Genomic DNA, 21295 nt, shown 5'->3' with positions numbered 1-21295 from the left:
ATCGCCCAGGCACCGGTCGGCCGACAGTCATCGGACGTCCGACGACTACCAGTCGTCCGGCAACCACCGGACATCCGACGTTCCCAAACGATACTTAAATTTTTTGCGTCCGGCAACCACTGGACGTCCGACGTTCCCAAACGATACTTCAATTTTTTGCCCAAAAATTTCCAGCCACCACTCACACTTCCACATTTCCACTCCATTCCCACTTCCACATTCGCACCCCAATACCACATTCCCATAACAACACTCCGATAACTCCACTTGTAAATCCGCCAACGGTTTCCGTAACCACCATTGCTTACTCGTTATGCACTCTGACAATTTTGACACGTTTTGTTCTCTGAGATTTGAGTTGTGGTTTTCATTTCCTCACCCGTTTCGGAAACTTAGGTATGGTTTGTCATCGTCATCACCACCGCTCATCTTCGCCACAGACTCATCATCGACAATGACCGCTTCACTATCATCCGTCCTTGCTTACAAATGAGTAACCCTCGATGGTAACCTTGACGACATCTTTGTCTACTCCATGCCATTGCATTGATAACCCATAGCCCATTTTACCTACCAGCTTTCCTATCGAGACTAGCCTTTGAGTATTGCCGGCAATGTTACTTGTGCACATTAGTGATCATATTCTCCCATTCCATACATACCATATCATCTTGGTACATATCTTGATATCATCTCTTGTGTCACAAGGTTGTCATCGCATATACACAGTTGCTATCTTGGTTCGTGAAGTTTTGCATGAGAAAGAGCTCAAAAGAGAAAGATCCAAACAAGCTTTTAAGAAAAATAGGAAAGATAAGCAAAGAGCTTTTAAGCAAGAACCATAGCATCATACTACATTAAGATTGTCATACTCGATCATCTTGGATCATATCATCCGAACTCCATCCATATAGCATACTTGGGATAGAAGTCGTTGAATTTTTGCATTGTAGGTTGTGCACAAGTTTTGTATCCGCCTATTGTGAAATCGTGCTAGCGTCTCTCTAGAGTTGTGCAACAAGAGCATTTTCGTGGATTCCACATTTTGGCTCATTCCTTGGTTGCACGACTCCATTTATCTATCCGGGTGTGTGTTTCCATGTACACCTATTTGCTATTGGTCTACTTGTTGCATTTGCAAATTTGAAAATCTTTTTCAACATCATTGAGTCTCACTAACAATTGCATCAATTTTGTGCTACCATCCTAACCGAGCTCCACCATAAGCTTTTACTTGTGTAGGTGTGAGAACTGACAAGAATTAGTACCAATTGTGATATTCCCTTATTACACATTTGAGTGATCATTGATCCATCTTCAACATCGGTCAAAGAACATTTGGTATAGTTTTTTTCTACTTCCTCTCACACATTTACTCACAATGATGGATAGGCCAAGTTCTTCTACCAACCCACTCTTCATCGAGCAAGACGACGACTTGACCTCCTCCGTCACCAAGAGCCACCTCTTTGGTGCACAAAGAGCTTTGCATCAAGAACAACAAGCTTTGGGCGACTGCATCAACAACCTCGCCACTGACTTGCGACAATCCGAGCAACGTACAAGAGACTACTTTGACACATCCATGGCCTCTCTAAGGGAGGACGTTCGAGCCATGATGGTCAACTGCTCTTCTACCTCGTCGTCATACTCAAGACAGAGCTGCTCGAGTCGACACTCTGACGACACCATCTCGGGCTCAACTACACCGACATCGAACACTCTTCGTTGAGCCACGCGACCAGACCATCAAGCAAACTGCAATCCTCTACACGGAAATGATCCTCAAGAGAAATTGCTAGTGCAAGAACATTGACATCACCAAAATCAAGCTACCTTCACGCAAGCGCAAGAATGACAACGCCTACGCCAACAAGAGGAAGAGTGAGCGTGACAACACCAAGACGAACAAGATGCTCGGGCACAACATCAAGAACAACAACGGCGAGAAGCTCAAGCACTTGAGGCACAACGTGCAATCCATGACAAAAGAAGCGCTTCGTAAGGAAGTTCAACCGAGGAACTATCAAGCAGAAATGCACCGACAAGTTCGACAAGCTCCTCGACAAGAACCCCAAGTTCGCCAAGAGAAACTTGACAATGACAATCCTCCACGCCAATAGCAAAATGGGGTTGACAACCCTCCACGTCAAGGGCGACATCATCCTCGACCCCAACACAACGAAGAGCAACACTATGGCAAGCTCAAATTCACCATGCTCAAGTTCACCGGAAGCAACGATCCCGAAGAGTACCTTTCATGGGCATTGAAGGTCGACAAGATATTTCCTTTGCACAATTATGAGGAAGAGAAGAGGATCGCCATGGCATCCCTTGTGTTTCTGGACTACGTCCTCGTTTGGTGGGAACAAGTCCTTGAGCACCGTGAGGCAAGAGGTGAACCACATGTCAGAACATGGGTACAAATGAAGGATGTCATGAGAACACTTTTGTGCCAACCTACTACAACCGTGACCTCTTCAGGAAATTGCAACTTCTCAAGCAAGGAACAAAGAGCGTTGAAGTGTACTACAAGGAAATGGAGATTGCCATGATACGAGCTAATGTCATGGAAGATGGTGAGCAAACTATGGCACGTTTCTTGAATGGACTCAATCACCCTATTAAGAAGATCGCCGACTTCCAACCATACTCAAACCTCATTGAGCTAGTGCACCAAGCCACCAAGGCGGAGCAACAAGTGCAAGATGACTTCAAGTATGCCAAATACTCTTCCAAGAGCTACGGCTTCTCCAACAACCAAGCTTCAACGACTCCAACGCCTACTACCTCGACCAAACCTCCTACAAGCAACTACGACAAGTCAAGTTACAAGAAAACTTTGACAACCTTAAGTCGTCCTCCTACTCCAAGCAACATCAAGCCGAGAGCTTCATCATCTACAACTCCACCGCATGAGACCGTCAAGACAAGTTCCATCATGTGCTTCACATGCGGTGGCCGAGGCCACAAGTCCTTTGAGTGTACCAACAAGCGCACCATGATCCTCAATGATGACGAAACATATGACTCCATGAGTGAAGAGGTGATACGTCCATTTTGCATCTTGTTTTCTTACTGTTGTTTATAATGTTTTGATACATAATAATGCTTTTTGGAGTAATTCTAATGCCTTTTCTCCCATAATTTGCAAGGAACACACCAACAGGGAGAATTCCGACAGCTGGAAATCTGGACCTGGAAAAGCTACGTCAGGCCATCTATTCTGCACAACTCCAAATGAGCTGAAACTTTACGGAGATTTTTTATGGATTATTTGAGAAATACTAGAGCCAATAAACACCAGAGGGGGCCACCAGCTGGGCACAACCCACCTGGGTGCACCAGGCCCCCCAGGTGCGCCCTGGTGGGTTGTGGCCTCCTCGGCCCACCTCTGATGCCCATCTTGTCGTATATAAGTCGCTTTGACCTAGAAAATAAATAAGAGGAGGACTTTCGGGACGAAGCGCCGCCACCTCCAGGAGGAACTTGGGCAGGAGCACTTTTGCCCTCCGGCGGAGCGATTTCGCGGGGGGAACTTCCCTCCCAGAGGGGGAAATCATCGTCATCATCATCACCAACAACTCTCCCATCTTAGGGATGGCAATCTCCATCAACATCTTCAACAACACCATCTCCTCTGAAACCCTAGTTCATCTCTTGTGTTCAATCTTGTTGTCGGAACTTTAGATTGGTACTTGTGGGTGACAAGTAGTGTTGATTACATCTTGTAGTTGATACTATATGGTTTATTAGGTGGAAGATTATATGTTCAGATCCATTATGATATTTAATACCCCTATGATCTTAAGCATGATTATTATTTATGAGTAGTTACTTTTGTTCTTGAGGTCACGGGAGAAATCATGTTGCAAGTAATCATGTGAACTTGATATGTGTTCGATATTTTGATATCATGTATGTTGTTATTCCCTTAGTGGTGTCATGTGAACGTCGACTACATGACACTTCACCATGTTTGGGTCTAAGGGAATGCATTGTGGATTAGCAATTAGATGGTGTGTTGCGAGAGTGACAGAAGCTTAAACCCCAGTTTATATGCTATTCCGTAAGGGACCGATTGGATCCAAAAGTTTAATGCTATGTTAGAATTTATTCTTAATACTTTTCTCGTAGTTGCGGATGCTTGAGGGATGGTCAATAATAAGTAGGAGGTTTGTTCAATTAATAATAGCACCTAAGCATCGGTCCACCCACATATCAAATTATCAAAGTAGAGAACACAAATCGAACCAACATGATGAAAGTGACTAGATGAAATTCCTGTGTACCCTCAAGAACGCTTTGCTTATCATAAGAGACTGTTCTGGCCTGTCCTTTGCCTCAAAAGGATTGGGCTACCTTTCTGCACTTTTGTTACTATTATCGTTACTTGCTCGTTACAAACTATCTTGCTATCAGACTACTCGCTACTTACAATTTCAGCACTTGCAGACAATACCTTACTGGAAACTACTTGTCATTTCCTTCTGCTCCTCGTTGGGTTCGGCATTCTTACTTATCGAAAAGAGCTACAATTGATCCCCTATACTTTTGGGTCATCAAGGCTATTTTCTAGCGCCATTGCTGGGGAGTGAAGCGCCTTTGGTAAGTGGAATTTGGTAAGGAAACATTTATATAGTGTGCTGAAATTTATTGTCACTTTTTACTATGGAAAACAATCCTTTGAGGGGTTTGTTCGGGGTATCTTCACCTTGTACGAAACCACAATTAGCTACCCCTCAACCTACTACACCTACTGAACATATTGAATATGAAATTCCTTCAGGTATGATAGATCAACTGCTAGCTAATCCTTATGCAGGAGATGGAACGGAACATCCTGGTATGCACTTGATATATGTGGAACAAATTTGTGGATTTCTTAAGCTTGCAGGTTTACCTAGGGATGAAGTGATGAAAAAGGTTTTCCCTTTGTCTTATAAGGGAAAATCATTGGCATGGTATAGGCTATGTGATGATATTGTATCATGGAATTGGAATCATTTGAACTTGGAGTTCCACCAAAAATTTTATCCTATGCATCTAGTTCATCGTGGTCGGAATTATATATATAATTTTTGGCCTCGTGAAGGAGAAATTATCGCTCTAGCTTGGTGGAGGCTTAAGTTAATGTTATATTCATGCCCCAATCATGAGCTCTCAAGAGAAATTATTATCTAGAATTTTTATGCTCGGCTTTCTCGTAATGATCAAACCATGCTTGATACTTCTTGTGCTGGTTCATTTATGAAGAAGACTATTGAACTCCAGTGGGATCTATTCGAAAGAATTAAGCACAACTGTGAAGATTGGGAACTCAATGAAGGTAAAGAGTCAGGTGTTAAACTTAAGTATGATTGTGTTAAATCTTTTGTGGATACCGATGCTTTTCAAAAGTTTAGCACTAAATATGGACTTGACTCTGAGATAGTAGCCTCCTTTTGTGAATCATTTGCTACTCATGTTGAACTCCCTAAGGAGAAGTGGTTTACCCACCAATTAAAGAAGAAATTAAAGAACCAGTACCAGTTAAAGAAGAAACTATACTTTATAATGTTGATCCAGTTGTTCCTTCTGCTTATATTGAGAAACCACCTTTCCCTGTTAGGATCAAGGAACATGCTAAAGTTTCAACCGTGGTTAACAAAAGCTATATTAGAACACCTAAACCTGATGAACAAATTAAAGTTGAACCTAGTATTGCTATGGTTAAAGATCTCTTAGAAGAATATATGGATGGGCATGTTATTTACTTCTGTGAAGAAGCTGCCAGAAATTGATAAACCTGATACAAGAGATAAACATAGACCTATTTTTGGCATGCCAGTTATTTCAGTTAAAATATGAGATCACCGTTATCATGGTTTATGCGACATGGGTGCTAGTGTGAGTGATATTCCTTACACTTCATATGAAGAAATTATGAAAGACATAGCACCTGCTGAAATAGAAGAAATAGATGTTACTATTAAAATTGCTAATAGAGACACCATATCACCAGTTGGGATGATTAGAGATGTTGAAGTCTTGTCTGAGAAAATTAAATACCCTACCGATTTTCTTGTTCTTGGTTCCCCACAAGATGACTTTTGTCCCATTATCTTTGGTAGACCTTTCTTGAATACATTTAATGCTAAGATAGATTGTGAAAAACAAACTATTGGTGTTAACTTTGGTGATGAGTTTCATGAGTTCAATTTTTCCAAGTTTAGTAGAAATCATCATGAAAAAGAATTGCCTAGTAAGGATGAATTAATTGGTCTTGCTTCTATTGCTGTACCACCTACTGATCCTTTAGAGCAATATTTCCTAGACCATGAGAATGATTTTCATATGCATGAAAGAAATGAAATAGATAAGGTTTTCTTTGAACAACGTCCTCTGCTTAAACATAATTTTCCTATTGAAACTCTAGGAGGTCCTCCTCCACCTAAAGGTGATCCTGTGTTTGAATTAAAACAATTGCCAGACACTCTAAAATATGCTTATCTTGATGAAAAGAAGATATATCCTGTTATTAGTAGTGCTAACCTTTCAGAACATGAAGAATAAAGATTATTGGAAGTTCTACGGAAGCACCAGGTTGCTATTGGATATACTCTTGATGATTTAAATGGCATTAGTCCCACTCTATGTCAGCACAAAATTTATATGGAACCTGATGCTAAACCCGTTGTTGATCACCAACGTCAGTTGAATCCAAAAATGAAGGAAGTCGTAAGAACAGAAATCTTAAAACTTCTGGAAGCACGTATAATCTATCATATAGCTGATAGTAGATGGGTAAGTCATGTTCATTGTCTCCCAAAGAAAGGAGGTATTACTGTTGTTCCTAATGATAAAAATGAATTTATTCCACAAAGAATTGTTACAGGCTATAGAATGGTAATTGATTACAGAAAATTAAACAAAGCAACTAGAAAAGATCATTACCCTTTGCCTTTTATTGATCAAATGCTTGAAATATTATCTAAGCACACACACTTTTGCTTCCTAGATGGATACTCTGGCTTTTCACAAATACATGTTTCTCAACCTGATCAAGAAAAGACTACTTTTACTTGTCCGTTTGGATCTTATGCTTATAGACGTATGCCTTTTGGTTTATGTAATGCACCTGCTACCTTTCAAAGATGTATGACTACTATATTCTCTAACTTTTGTGAAAAGATTGTTGAGGTTTTCATGGATGACTTTTCTATTTATGGGAATTCTTTTGATGGTTGTTTAAGCAATCTTGAGCGAGTTTTGCAGAGATGTGAACAAACAAATCTTGCCTTGAATCAGGAGAAGTGCCACTTTATGGTTAATGAAGGTATTGTCTTGGATCATAACATTTCCGAAAGAGGCATTGAAGTGGACCAAGCTAAAATTGATGCAATTGAGAAAATGACATGTCCTAAGGACATCAAAGGTATTTGTAGTTTCCTTGGTCATGCTGGTTTCTATATGAGATTTATCATAGACTTTTCTATAATTTCTAGTCCTCTTACTAATATTTTGCAAAAGGATATTCCTTTTGTTTTCGATGATGATTGTCTCAAAGCCTTTGAAACACTCAAGAAAGCTTTAATATCTGCACCTATTGTTCAAGCACCTGATTGGAACTTGCCTTTTGAAATATGTTTGATGCTAGTGATTATGCTGTTGGTGTTGTTCTAGCACAAAGATTTGGTAAGAAACTAAATATTATTCATTATGCTAGTAAAACTCTAGACAGTGCTCAAAGAAACTATGCTACTACTAAAAAAGAATTTTTAGCAGTTGTGTTTGCTTGTGATAAATTTAGACCTTATATGGTTGATTTCAAAGTAACTATTCACACATACCATGCTGCTATTAAATATCTTATGGAAAAGAAAGATGCTAAATCAAGACTTATTCGTTGGGTTCTCTTGTTACAAGAATTTGATTTACATATCATTGATAGAAAAGGAGCTAAGAACCCTGTAGCTGATAATTTGTCTAGGCTTGAAAATGTGTTTGATGACCCACTACCTATTGATGATAGTTTTCCTGATGAGCAGTTAGTTGCAATAAATTTTGCTCATAGCACTCCTTGGTATGGTGACTATGCTAATTACATTGTTGCTAAATATTTACCGCCTAGCTTTACATACTAGCAAAATAAAAAAAATTCTTTTATGATTTAAGACATTACTTTTGGGATGACCCACATCTTTATAAAGAAGGAGTTGATGGTATCATTAGACGTTGTGTACCTGAGCATGAACAGGGACAAATCCTACGAAAATGTCACTCTGAGTCTTATGGAGGGCATCATGCTGGAGATAGAACTGGTCACAAGGTATTGCAATCTAGATTTTATTGGCTTACTCTCTTCAAGGATGCCCATAAGTTCTTCTTATATTGTGATGAGTGTCAAAGAATAGGTAATATTGGTAAGCATCAAGTAATGCCTATGAATTATTCTCTTGCTGTTGAACCATTTGATGTTTAGGGATTTGATTACATGGGACCTTTTCCTTCCTCTAATGGGTATACACATATTTTGGTTGCTGTTGATTATGTTACTAAATGGGTAGAAGCTATTCCAACTAGTAGTGCTGATCACAACACCTCTATTAAAATGCTTAAGGAAGTTATTTTCCCAAGGTTTGTAGTCCCTAGATATTTAATGACTGATGGTGGTTCACACTTTATTCATGGTGCTTTCCGTAAAATGCTTGCTAAGTATGACGTTAACCATAGAATTGCATCACCCTATCATCCTCAGTCTAGTGGTCAAGTTGAACTTAGCAATAGAGAAATAAAATTAATTTTGCAAAAGACGGTTAATAGGTCCAGGAAGAATTGGTCTAAGAAATTAGATGATGCACTTTGGGCTTATAGAACAACATATAAAAACCCTATGGGTATGTCTCCTTATGAAATGGTTTATGGAAAAGCTTGTCATTTGCCTCTTGAGTTATAACATAAAGCATATTGGGCAGTTAAAGAACTCAATTATGACTTCAAACTTGCTGGTGAAAAGAGGTTATTTGATATTAGCTCATTAGATGAATTGAGAACCCAAGCTTATGAGAATGCAAAATTATTCAAAGAAAAGGTTAAAAGATGGCATGACAAAAGAATTCAGAAGCATGAGTTTAAATTTGGAGAATATGTTCTTCTGTACAACTCTCGTTTTAGATTTTTTGCAGGAAAGCTCCTCTCGAAATGGGAAGGCCCATATGTCATCGAGGAGGTTTACCGGTCTAGAGCCATAAAAATAAATAACTCTGAAGGTACTAACCCGAAGGTTGTCAATGGGCAACGAATAAAGCATTATATCTCAGGTACGCCTATTAATGTTGAAAGTAATATTATCCAAACTATGACACCGGAAGAACACATAAAAGAGTCCTTCCGGAACACTCCAGAATCGTGAAATTAAGAAGGTACATGATATGGTAAGTAAACGGACTCCGAAAAATCCACAAAAATATTTTTTTATCAGTTTTGGAATATTTTAAAATTTTGGAAATAACAAAACTTCCAAGAAGCGTCCCCTGGTGGGCACAAGACACCAGGGCACGCCAGGCTTGCTTGGCGTGCCCAGGTGGGTTGTGCCCACCTGGGACACCTTCCGTACTCTGTTTTCTACCATGTACTTGTCCCCCAAGATAAAATATCTATATATACTTCCCAAACCTATTGATCACTGTATCACGAAGAATTCCTCTGTTTCTTTTTCCTTGTTGTTTTTTATCAGATCCCATCTACCATGGCCTCCTCAACCCCCCCCCCCTTAAGGACAAGTTCTTCAAGAACGTCATCAACCCATATCTGCGGGAGGTGGTGCAGCACCCTCAAGTCATCCATATGCATGAGTGGGTGCTTCACCTCCATGATGTGCTTTATCCCAAGGGGACGGGAACCGTGGAGGCCAGGGTTGAGGCTGTGGAGCAAGACGTCTTCCGGTGTAAGGGGATGGTGGAGCATGGGCTCAATGCCAATCACCTCATGATCACGGACCTTTCTCGTGATCTCAAGGTGGATGGAAAGCCCATGAAGGACATCATCTTCATCTTCAACGAACAAATCAACTTCCTCCAAAGCCAGATCTATGATCTTCAAAACCAAGTCTTTGAATATGAGGCCAGGTTTAATGGTATGAGTTTGGCTGCTAGTTGCAGGACTCGTGAGACTTACTCCTCCTCTCATGATGGTGGACCACTGAAGGAGAATTGAGTATCGGGTATGGGCACTCCCCTTGGCTTCCTCCAAGCTTGGGGGAGGGGCCCCGATATCGTATCATCCTACTATCTTTTTGCCTTTAGTTACTTTAGTTCGATCCTTTTGCTTTATATGAATAAAAGTTTAGTTCGATCCTTTTTCTTCGAGAGTTTGCTTAGTGATCTATCCTTGTAATCGTGTGCAAGTTATATAATAAAGTTAGTTTGAGTTTTTGCTTTATTTACTTTCATGTTGCCAATAAAGAAAAGAAATAAGAAAGAAAGAAAATGAAGAAAGGAAATAAATAATGAGAAGATTATATACTAATCCTATGGTAGGTGATAGCACCACATAAGGAAAATTATAAGTAGAAAATTTTATTAGAGATTGACAAACATAGCATTGGTCAATGATGCAACTCATGAAAGAATTAATAAGGGAAGAGAAGATTCACATATAGATATACTATCCTAGAAATCTTTTGTGATTGTGAGCCCTCATTAAAATATTATATTCCAAAATTGTTGACTTTGGACAAGGAAGACAACTTAATGCTTTATGTTTGTTTATATTCACATAGAATTCATATTGGCATAGATCCTTTAACATGTGTCGCTTGCCCCTATCTTTGCTAGCCAAAAATTATGTACTAAGTAGAGATACTACTTGTGCATCCAAAAACCCTTAAACCCAAATCTTTTTCAAGTGTCCACCATACCTACCTAGGGATTGAGCAAGATCCCTCAAGTAAGTTGTCATCGGTGCAAAAAGGCAATAAAAATTGCTTCTAAAAGTGTGAGATCATTTAGTGTAAGAGAAAATTGAGCGTTGTACGAACTTGGATGACAAAGAATAAAAGCAACAGATTGCATAATAAAGGTTGTCATCTTAAGGGGCAATACAATGTGACATTCTCTTGGACTAAGGGATTGAGCATACAAACAAATAAGCGCATGACAACCACTGCCTCCGTCTGCGAAGGGCCTATCTTTTAATTTTATGCAAAGAGTCAAAGTTTTCCCTCTATTCCTTTTATTTTTCTCTTTTGGCAAGCATCATGTGGTGAGGAAAGATCTAGGCACATATGTCCAGTTGAATATAGATACACTACTAGGGAAAACCCTATACACAGAATCTTAGCAGCATCGTGACTCAAAAAGGAGCGTTGCTGCTCATTAGCAGTAGCCCGGGTGTGGAAAACCCGCTACTGACAAGTGCTTAGCAGTAGCGCGCTCGGCGTAACCCGCGCTGCTACAAATATGGACCGACAGTGCCCACCCAACTCCATTTAGCAGCAGCGCGGTGCCGCGAGCCGCGCTACTGCTATAGCTGTAGCAGTAGCGCGATTTTTCTGAGGTCGCTGCTGCTAATTTTCAAATGGGGCACACTTTTGGTCCCGGTTAGCAGTAGCGCTTGTACCGAAAGCGCGCTGCTGCTACTTTCTTAGCAGCAGCGCATTTTACGTCCCGCGCTACTGCTAATCCGCACCCACCACCTTTTCCCCACCCTCCCCCTCCCCCTCCCCCTCCTCTCCCTTTCCCCTACCTCTCCCACTCTCACTCTTCTTCTTCATCAATACTTCTCTACCATTACTCTCCCTCTTCTACCTACCTTTCTCTCTCTTCATTACTCCTACCTAACTACACCACCTCCATTAATGCATCTCCTTTCTCTTTTTCCTTCCCCCTCCACTAGTTGAAGTTGTCTCCTCCCAAATTAGGTAGCTAGGTAGATGTAGTATTTAGTTAAGTGACCTATTTGCCCCCTAACTAGATCTATCTTTGTCAAGAAGAGCTTTGTGCACTTTTGATCTCCCTACATCATCATCTCCACCATGTGCTCAATCTCGAGATATAGGTGATTAAAATTTCATGCTTTTGCAAAATGGAAATATGTTTATGTGGGTGTGATATGTTTATGGAAATTGTGTGTGTGGCATGAGTTGATGCCAAATTGTGCTTTTGAGTTGCCTATGTTTTGCCGAAATGTCGATTAATTTCCGTTTCGGCGAATTCCGGGCAAACTCTAGATCTATATATGTCCTATTTTTAAGGAAGGTCATGCTAAATTTTTGTATGAGTTTGATGCATGCACGCATTTTTATAATCAATTTGTTTATTATTACCATGCAGAGTTGACGGTGGTCAGTGGAACGATGGTGGACAGGTGGTTGCGGTCGGCGGTGCAGGACATGAAAGAAAATAACCGGACAGAGGTTTTATGTCCGTGTCGAAAATGCAAAGGAATAGTTTGGCTCGACCCCCATGACGATGGTCGTGTCGAAGCGCACCTGCTCATGACTAGTTTCATGGATGGCTATACTCGATGGATAATTGAAGATGAGGATGACGATGTTGAGGATGCCGACGGGCAGACAATGATGACACGGGGCAAGACGAAGAGATGATCGATAATGGCGGCGGGGAAGAGGCCGGACATGGCAGTGGAGAAGGGGCTGGACATGGCGGCGGAGAAGGGGACGGACATGGCACGGAGAAGGGGCCGGACATGGCAGCGGAGAGAACGACATGGACTCCACGCAGCAGAGTTCGTCGGTACTAAGTTCAATCGTGCGGGACCCTCATGTTCAAGCATTGCTTCGCAAGGAGACGAGTACTGAGAGAGCTGCTTCTAGAGAGGAGGCTAAGTTGGAGCAACTGGTGGTAGACTCAAACACTCCATTGTATGATGGTTGCAATCCTGAGGTGACCCGCTTGAGTTTCATGCTCCAACTCCTGAAGACGAAGGCTAAAAACAAATGGACCGACACTAGCCTCGATGAGCATCTCAAGTACCTAAAGGATGTTCTTCCCGCGGGTAATCTATGTCCTAGTAGTGTTGATGAGGCCAAGAAGATCGTGTGCCCTCTTGATCTGCCACACGTTAGATACCATGCATGCATCAACGATTGCATAATTTATCAGAAGGAGCACGCGGAAAAAACATGTTGTACGGTGTGCAATGCTTCTCGATACAAGAAGGCCGGGAAGAAATGTCCCCAGAAAGTGGTATGGTACTTACCGATCACTCCCCGTCTCCAGAGGTATTTTGTAGATCCCAAGGAAGCAAAGCTAATGCGCTGGCATGCGGAGAGGAAGAAGCCCGACGATGGAGATGATCCGAAGCTGAGACACGTCAAGGATGGAAGCCAGTGGAGAGCGTTGAACAGCTTCTAACGGTATTTTGAATGTGATGCAAGGAACATCGTGCTCGGCACGTGTACCGATGGCATGATCTCGTTTGGCAACCAGAACACCAACCATAGCACATGGCCCGTGTTTGTATGGATGTACAACCTCCCCCTGGTTGTGCATGAAATTGAAGTACATTCACATGAGCATGCTTATTCAAGGGCCGAAACAACCAGGAAATAATATTAATTTGTATCTGGGGCTACTTCAAGAGGAGTTAGACACGTTATGGAAAACACCGGCCAAGACATGGGACGCCAGCAAAGGCGAGTATTTCAACATGAGAGCCGTGCTGATCACGAAAGTGCAGGACTATCTTGGTTACGGATATGTGGCAGGCCAGGTGTGCCATGGATATTGCGGATGCACGCGGTGCATGGATGATACGACGTCTCAGCAGCTAACGTCAAGGAAAGATGGCGGGTTTGGGAAAATCGTGTACATGGGGCATCGAAGATGGCTCGAACAGGATGACCCATGGAGAAACCGTGGAGATCTATTTAATGGTCACGCTGAGCATCGAGGACCTCCACGTAAGCGGAGCGGTGCCGAAATCGATGAGTTGTTGAAAAATTGGAAGGAGTGCCCCGCGCCGGGAAAGACGATGAGAATGGCGCCAGAGCCACTGCTGAAGGTATGGAATACGAGGTCTGTGTTCTAGGACTTGGAGTACTGGCACAAACTCGATACACCTCATTGCCTTGATCAAATGCATATCTGTAAGAATGTCCTTGAGATCTTTCTTGCAACACTGATGAACATGCCTGATAAGACCAAGGATGGTCCGAAGGCAAGAAAAGACTTGGAAGATTTGAAAAACAGGGAAGATCTGCACATGCCGCCCCGTAAAATGTCAGACGAGACAGAGACGGAGACAGAGGCACGGGAGAAGAAGGGCAAGAAAATAAAGAAAGAGGATTATTGCCCCCCTTCTTGCTTCACCTTAAGTCAGGATGAGATCCATCAATTCTTTAAGTGCCTTACCAGAGTCAAAGTTAGTTCCGGTTACTGTGGCAAGATAAACATATATCTAGACACGGACAAGAAATGGTTCAGCGGGATGAAGTCCCATGACTGTCATGTGATGATGACGCAGATACTACCTGTTACCCTTAGAGGGATAATGGACAAGCACGTCTGTGACACGCTTATTGGTCTCTGCAACTTTTTCGACATCATCTCTCGAAAGTCGATCAGCGTGAAGCAGCTCCAAAGGCTACAGGAAGAGATCGTTGTGATACTGAATGAGCTTGAGATGTACTTCCCGCCCGCGTTCTTTGACGTGATGGTGCATCTGTGTGTCCATATTGTGGATGACATAATAGACCTGGGTCCGTCATTCCTGCAAAACATGATGCCGTTTGAGAGGATGAATGGGATCATCAAAGGATTTGTTCGTAACATGTCCCGTCCGGATGGAAGCATCATCCAGGGCTATGTGACACAAGGGTGCATCTCTTTCTGTGAGAATTTTCTATATGGCACAGACCAGCCGCCTGGTGTTAGTGTTGGTTTGCCCGTCAACAAGCACGATGGGAGGCTTGAAGGAGAAGGTCACTGCAACGGTCGCAAGGAACTGCACGTGGCATACTCAGATCGACGCAGCGACTTTGACAGAGCAAACTTGGTAGTGCTACAACACCTAGACGAGGTAGATCCTTTCGTGGCACTGCACAAAGAAATTATCGCAAAGAAGTATCGTGACCGAGGGATATGCAGGACGGACGCTGAAATTACTAGAGAGCACAATTCCACTTTCCTGCATTGGTTCAAAGAGCATATTATTGCTAATCCCCCGGAGGAGGGCTCTAAGGACGGATTGCTCATATACGCCTTAGCACATGGCCCCTCGCCCAACCTCGTAACCTATCAGGCATATGATATCAATGGATACATGTTCTACATGGCGGCCAAAGATATGGACAGTGATGATCAGAACTCAAGGGTGACGATGGAATGCATGACCGGCAGCGACAACGGCGCAACTGAACGATTTTATGGAAGGGTCGAGGAGATCTGGGAGCTTGACTACTCTGGATTGCACAACATGACGATGTTCCGTGTCAGATGGGCTAAGAATGTTGAAAGAGAAAACTGGATTTTCACTACCATGACTATACCCGACGCCAAGAGCGCTACTGTGAACGCTATCGCCAAAAACGAGCCATGGGTACACGCTAAGCACGTGACACAATGCTTCTTCATAACCGACCCATGTAATCTTAGTCATGTTGTTGTGCGGAGAGGCAAAAGGAACATCATTGGAATGGATGGAGTCGCCAACGAGGAAGACTATGATCAGTACGGCAACCCAATGAGGGAAGATGACGATGATGATGAAGTATACGTCAAAAGAAGAATCAATACTACATTACCTAAGAAAAATCGTACTCCATGGAAAAGGCAAAGTCACAATGAGGGGCTCAATTATTCTTCGACGAACAAGAAGGGAAAGAAGCTGACTCAAAAACGAAAACGTCAGCGCTGAGGAACCATATGTTATCGGCCAAATGATGTAATATATATATATATATATGTTCCTATTTTGTATACACACTTAGCCATTATTATTGATGGGTCCAATGATGTAATATATATGTTCCTATTTTGTATACATATTTAACCGTCAAATGATGCAATATATATCGCCTTCCCTTTGTTCACTGCTCTTGGGAAATAAAAGTGGGAGAAAATAAAGGAAAAGAAAAAGGAAAACTGGCAGTAGCGATTTCCTTATAAAACAACTACAGTCAAGCTAGCAGTAGCGATTTCCTTATAAAACCGCTATAGCTAGTGAAGGTAGTAGCAGCGCGTTTTATCTAAACCGTTGCAGCTAGTGAAGGTAGTAGCAGCGTGTTTTATCTAAACTGCTACAGCTAGTGAAGGTAGTAGCAGCGCGTTTTGTCTAAACGTGCTACAGCTACGTCCACTTAACCCAAAATTCTCACTCTCCCTGCTTCATCCCGCCTCTTTTCCCCCCAAATCCCCACTCTATCCCCCGTCGCACCGCCGCGCCCCGGCGCTCGCCCCCGACCCCGGCCGGCGCTCGCCCTCGACCCGGCCCCGGCACTCGCCCCCGACCCGGCCCTCGCCCCTGACCCTGGCGCTCGCCCCCGACCCCGGCGCTCGTCCCCGACCCGGCGCTCGCCCCTGACCCCGGCGCGCTTGCCCCCGACCCGTCGGCCCTCGCCTCCCTCCTCTGCTTCCTCCCCTCCCAACCTCGGCTGTCGTCGGGCCTGCCTCCTCGCCCCTGCACCCTCTATAGACCCCCCTCTCTCTCTGCTAGCTAGGGTTCTTCGGTTAATTTACTTAGGTTTTAGTTAGGGTAGTAGGTTAATTAGGTTATCTATTTAGTTATGAATTTAGCTAGGTTTTAAAATAGGACAGAAATTTAGAGTTAAGCAATTGTAGTTAAAAGAAAAGGCAGCATTTAAGTAATTGTCCAAATCAACATCCCTTGTTAAAGCAAATTTAGGTAGGCTAAATTTATATGCAAATTTCAACTGGACATGTGATATGTGGATATGTCATGTTTTGGACATGTCATGTTTGGAATTTGAACATGTCATTTTGACATGTGATGTTTTGGTTCAATTTTGGTAAATGATCCGAGTGGCCTATGTTACGTCGGAATGTTGATTCGTTTCTGTTTTGGTGAATTTCAGGCGCTCGATATGTCCATTTTTTAGCAAAGGTCATGCCGAAATTTGCCATGAATAAAGGCATGATTTGTGCTACATAGTTGGCATATCGAGTGCTGGCACGTAGATTTCTTTTTTATGTCATTTCTCATTTATTCATACTTTTAGAAATAAACGAGGACACTTAATCATAGGAAACATGTCAAACAATGAAGAAACTGGGCCTTCTGACCAAGATGCAGACGAGATGGATTATGAGGGTGAACAAGAGTACCTCGACTATTTGACTGCTAAGCAATGTTTGCAGGTTGGCCTTGATGATGGTACTGACGCCGACATCGACACCGACGGCGGCGGCACCGATGGCGGCGCCGAGACCGGCGGGGAAGGTACCGGCGGGGAAGATACCGGCGGGAAAGGTACCGGCGCCGATGCCGCTACCAAAAAGAGGAAGCATAAGAAGCAGAGGATATGAAAACCTAACAAACAAGGGATTGGACGACTTGTGATCACAAAGATGGCACCTGGCAAGTTTGAGCCATTAGAGCCACAAGAACCTCGCAAGTGCTATGGGAACCAATTAGGATGCATCCTATGGGAATGCGTGGGCATCAACGACGATGACTTAAGGAGTAAAGAACATTTGACGCAGTTGCTCCTAACAAAGTTGCACAAGAGATTCAAGTTCCCCGACCGGGATGATAACATAGAACAACCGTGGGATGATCCGAAGATGAAAAAGATTAACAATCACGCCATGGGCAGGTTTATCAATGATTTGGCCTCTTAGAAAGGGAGGGTGAAACAAGCTATTGAGGCTGACGAACCCCTGTCCAAGATTCTGGAGGACAATCCGACACTTACGGAAGAGGAGTTCGAAAAGTTCAAGGACACTTGCGCTACCGAGGCAGCCAAGGCTAAGGCTGCGAAATTCAAGAGCCTTCAGCAAAGGAACATGGGGAAGCATCGCCTCGGAAGCCATGGCTACCTCGGTAAAAGGCCCATATGGGATAAGGAGGACGCGGAACGTGAGGCCGCGGGTCTCCCAGACCCCTTCGCGAAGTTCACCAACCCCTTGGAGCGTGACTTCATCAGGGCCCGCTACAAGTGGGACAAGGAGAAAAAGGTTTTTTACACGGACCAGATCACGAGAAAATTGATTAGACTATTGGAGAAGCATCACCAGCTTGCAGCCGAAAGCCCTACTTCTCCGACGAGGCCAAAGTGGGACACCCCTCTCAACCGGGCCTTGAACGAACTTAAGGGACTACCTTTGGGCCAGCGGCCGCAATATGGTCGTGTGCACGGCGCTGGAGACGGCGCCACGTGGAAGGTGTTTTACAACGAGGGCCTAGAGGCCAAGAAGCAGAAAAAGAAGTTTAGTCAGGCGGACATCGACGCGAAGGTGAAGCTTGTGGTCGAGAAAAAAGTAGCTGAGGATGCGGAAAAAATAGCCGAGGAGAAAAATGAGTTGCTACAGCAGGCAGTCAATGCAGCTGTAACTGCCTGCAGAAATGATTTCGCTACTAACTTGGTTCCAGCTATCATCAACTGGACGAAAGAAAATCCAGACAAGACGGTACATGATTTCCCGATGCCCAGTTTCGTCGGGAGCAACTCCATGAACAACAACAACATCGCACCATCACTTGCTCACGCAACCGGGCATCCTCTCGCGGTCGCTCCCGCTCATAGCAGCCCGTCCTCAGTCTCTGGCGCGCTAGGTGGGCCGTCGTCTTTGGCTGAGCTCGACGCCGTCACAGTAATTACATGTCGCACCAACATATATATATATATATATATATATATATATATAGAATATTCCATTTTCGTTGCCTTTCGGATGTTTTACGCCACAGACATATGTGTTTGCAGGGCGAAGAAACCCTGTGCACCATACTCTACTTGATCAAAGGCCAAAAGGTGGACGTGGGAAAGGGGATGATAATGAACCCCATGCAACCCACGTTCCACAACCAGCTGGTCCCCGCTGGGCACTTCAGGGTTAACTTGTCCAGTGTGAAATCCGGGCATGAGCACTTGCCTCCTCCGGTATATCCTGTGGGAGAGGACGACGAGACCCCGCCACGGATTGGAGACTGCAAGGGTTGGGTGCTTCTATGGCCGAAGAATCTTATTCGTCTGGAGCCGGCCGAGAGCACACCAATAACCACACATCAACAAGCATGTGCGGAGACCACCACCCCGCCTACGCAATTACTAGCTCCTTTAGTGCCGAGTGAGAGTGGCGGACAACATGATGAAGGGGGTGCAATAGTACTGGCTGATGTAATCAGTCTTGTAGAACAGAGAATTGATGATGAGATGGAGGTCGACCCTATGGGTTTCCTCAATACAAACACGTATGACTGTGACATAGATATGATGAGTCAACCATATGATGAATTGGGATATCAACATGCTAATGAGGATATGGATGATATGCCCGGGTAGGAAGGTCGTTGGAAGGATTGCAAAAAGTCTCTCTTCATGAATTCCTCACAGGACACGCCTGAAGATGTCGCCTCAACACAGGCTCAACTAGCCGGGGGTCGTACAGTGCTTAGCCCGGGAACCCTGGGGCAGGGGTTAAGGAAGGGTCTGGAAGATGTGCCCAAGAAAAAGGAGAGGAAGAGATCGGGGAAGATAACTGCCTCCAAACAAGCCAGAGCACAAAGCAGCCAGACGATGCATTCTGAAGAGCGTGTACCCGTGAAAGGTGCGGCCATGTTCCATCTCACGGGCGAGCCGATGCTACCGCTGAAACCGCTGGAGGCACTATTAGGGGATCTCAGGAGACTTCACGACCATGTGCTGTCGACTGAGAAAAGCCTACTAGCCTCAAAGGATCCAGGATATCCGTCATACGCAGCTCATGTGCCTGAGGGGAAGTGCTACGTCGACACACGGCCCACGGAGGTGTTCTTCCTACGGTTTGACCATATCTTTGAGTTGTTTCTGAAAAGACGGCTCGATTTTACAATCGTCCGCCTTTTTGCACTACATATGAGCTCCGTCATGAAGAGTGAAGAAGTCTCGCAAATCTGTGTGGCGGATCCGTACTACATGCACGAGTCTTTCTTGAGTCTCGGCGACTTTGAGTGTGAAACTGCTAGGGAGTACCTCCAAAACTTCATGGTACAGAATAAGGACCGGGAAATGGTCCTCGTGCCTTATCATCCAAAGTAAGTCAGTTCCGGACAACCCTTTCGTACATTTCAATCATTCCTTCTCTCTCATATGAGGAATAATTTGAGGTGTCTTTTCCCCGCAGCAACGGGCGCGCCGTCCTTATCATTCTTTACCCGCAAGTCTCCCACGCCGTGTATTTTGACCCTTCCAGAGACTACAAGAAAAAAGACTACACCCACATAATGAATATTCTAGATGATGCTCTCCAAGGTTTCAGCATTAGAGGTGGCCACATGCAGATCAGGAAACAAAGGAACAAGAAGATGGGTTCCGCGCATAAAACTAACTTCTCCTGCATCCATGTCCCAAAACCAAGCAAGAAGGATGGATTCTACATTGTCCATCTCATGATTCAGTTCAACACGGATCACCAAAAGCTTCGTATGAGAAGCATAAATGATGATCATATCCACAAGTGGCTAGAATCTCATGGAGAAGCGGATTATAAACTTAGAGATGACTTCTTTCACATCCAAAGCGACATTGCGACGATCATCATGAAAGAAGTCGTCGATGAGAAGGGGATGTTCTACCACAGCCCTATATCGCGAGCTGACGTCCGAACTCGCATAGGCGTGCAACCTCTAGACCTCATGCCATTCAAGAAGCTAGGGTCCATCCTCGATGCTATGGAAGGATGGAACTTCTAGTGATTTATGATGCCGATGATGATGATGATATGTGTCAGTTGAACTTGTATAATTTTTGTAGCGATGAAACTTTGTGATGTCCACGGTCCCTGCCGAACTTGTGTAACGCCACTTTGTTAGTTTGCGTACGATGACCTCCATACCTCTAGTTAATTAATTTGCATACTGTATGTTGCATCTAGTTGCTAACCCTTTCTTTTTCGATGTTTCTCTAGTATATTTTGTCGCATATATATGATTGTACATCCTCTTCATGAACATGCATCTCTAACAGGGACCTAGTTTCTTGATGGCGATATGGAAGTGCTATGTCGTGTACAAAGGGAAGGTTCCGGGGATGTACAACGAGTGGCATGAGTGTCAGGTGATGAAGCCATGTACCTAGGGTAGGGGCATGGACCTGTCCTAAGTCCCCAACCCAAGGACATCCCTAGAAGAA

This window comes from Triticum urartu, chromosome 4A (assembly GCF_056163025.1).
Source record: "Triticum urartu cultivar PI428250 chromosome 4A, HENAU_Tu73, whole genome shotgun sequence".
In the NCBI taxonomy this organism is placed as follows: domain Eukaryota; kingdom Viridiplantae; phylum Streptophyta; class Magnoliopsida; order Poales; family Poaceae; genus Triticum; species Triticum urartu.
The sequence above is the reverse complement of the archived record's forward strand: the minus strand, read 5'-3'. Positions refer to the sequence as shown.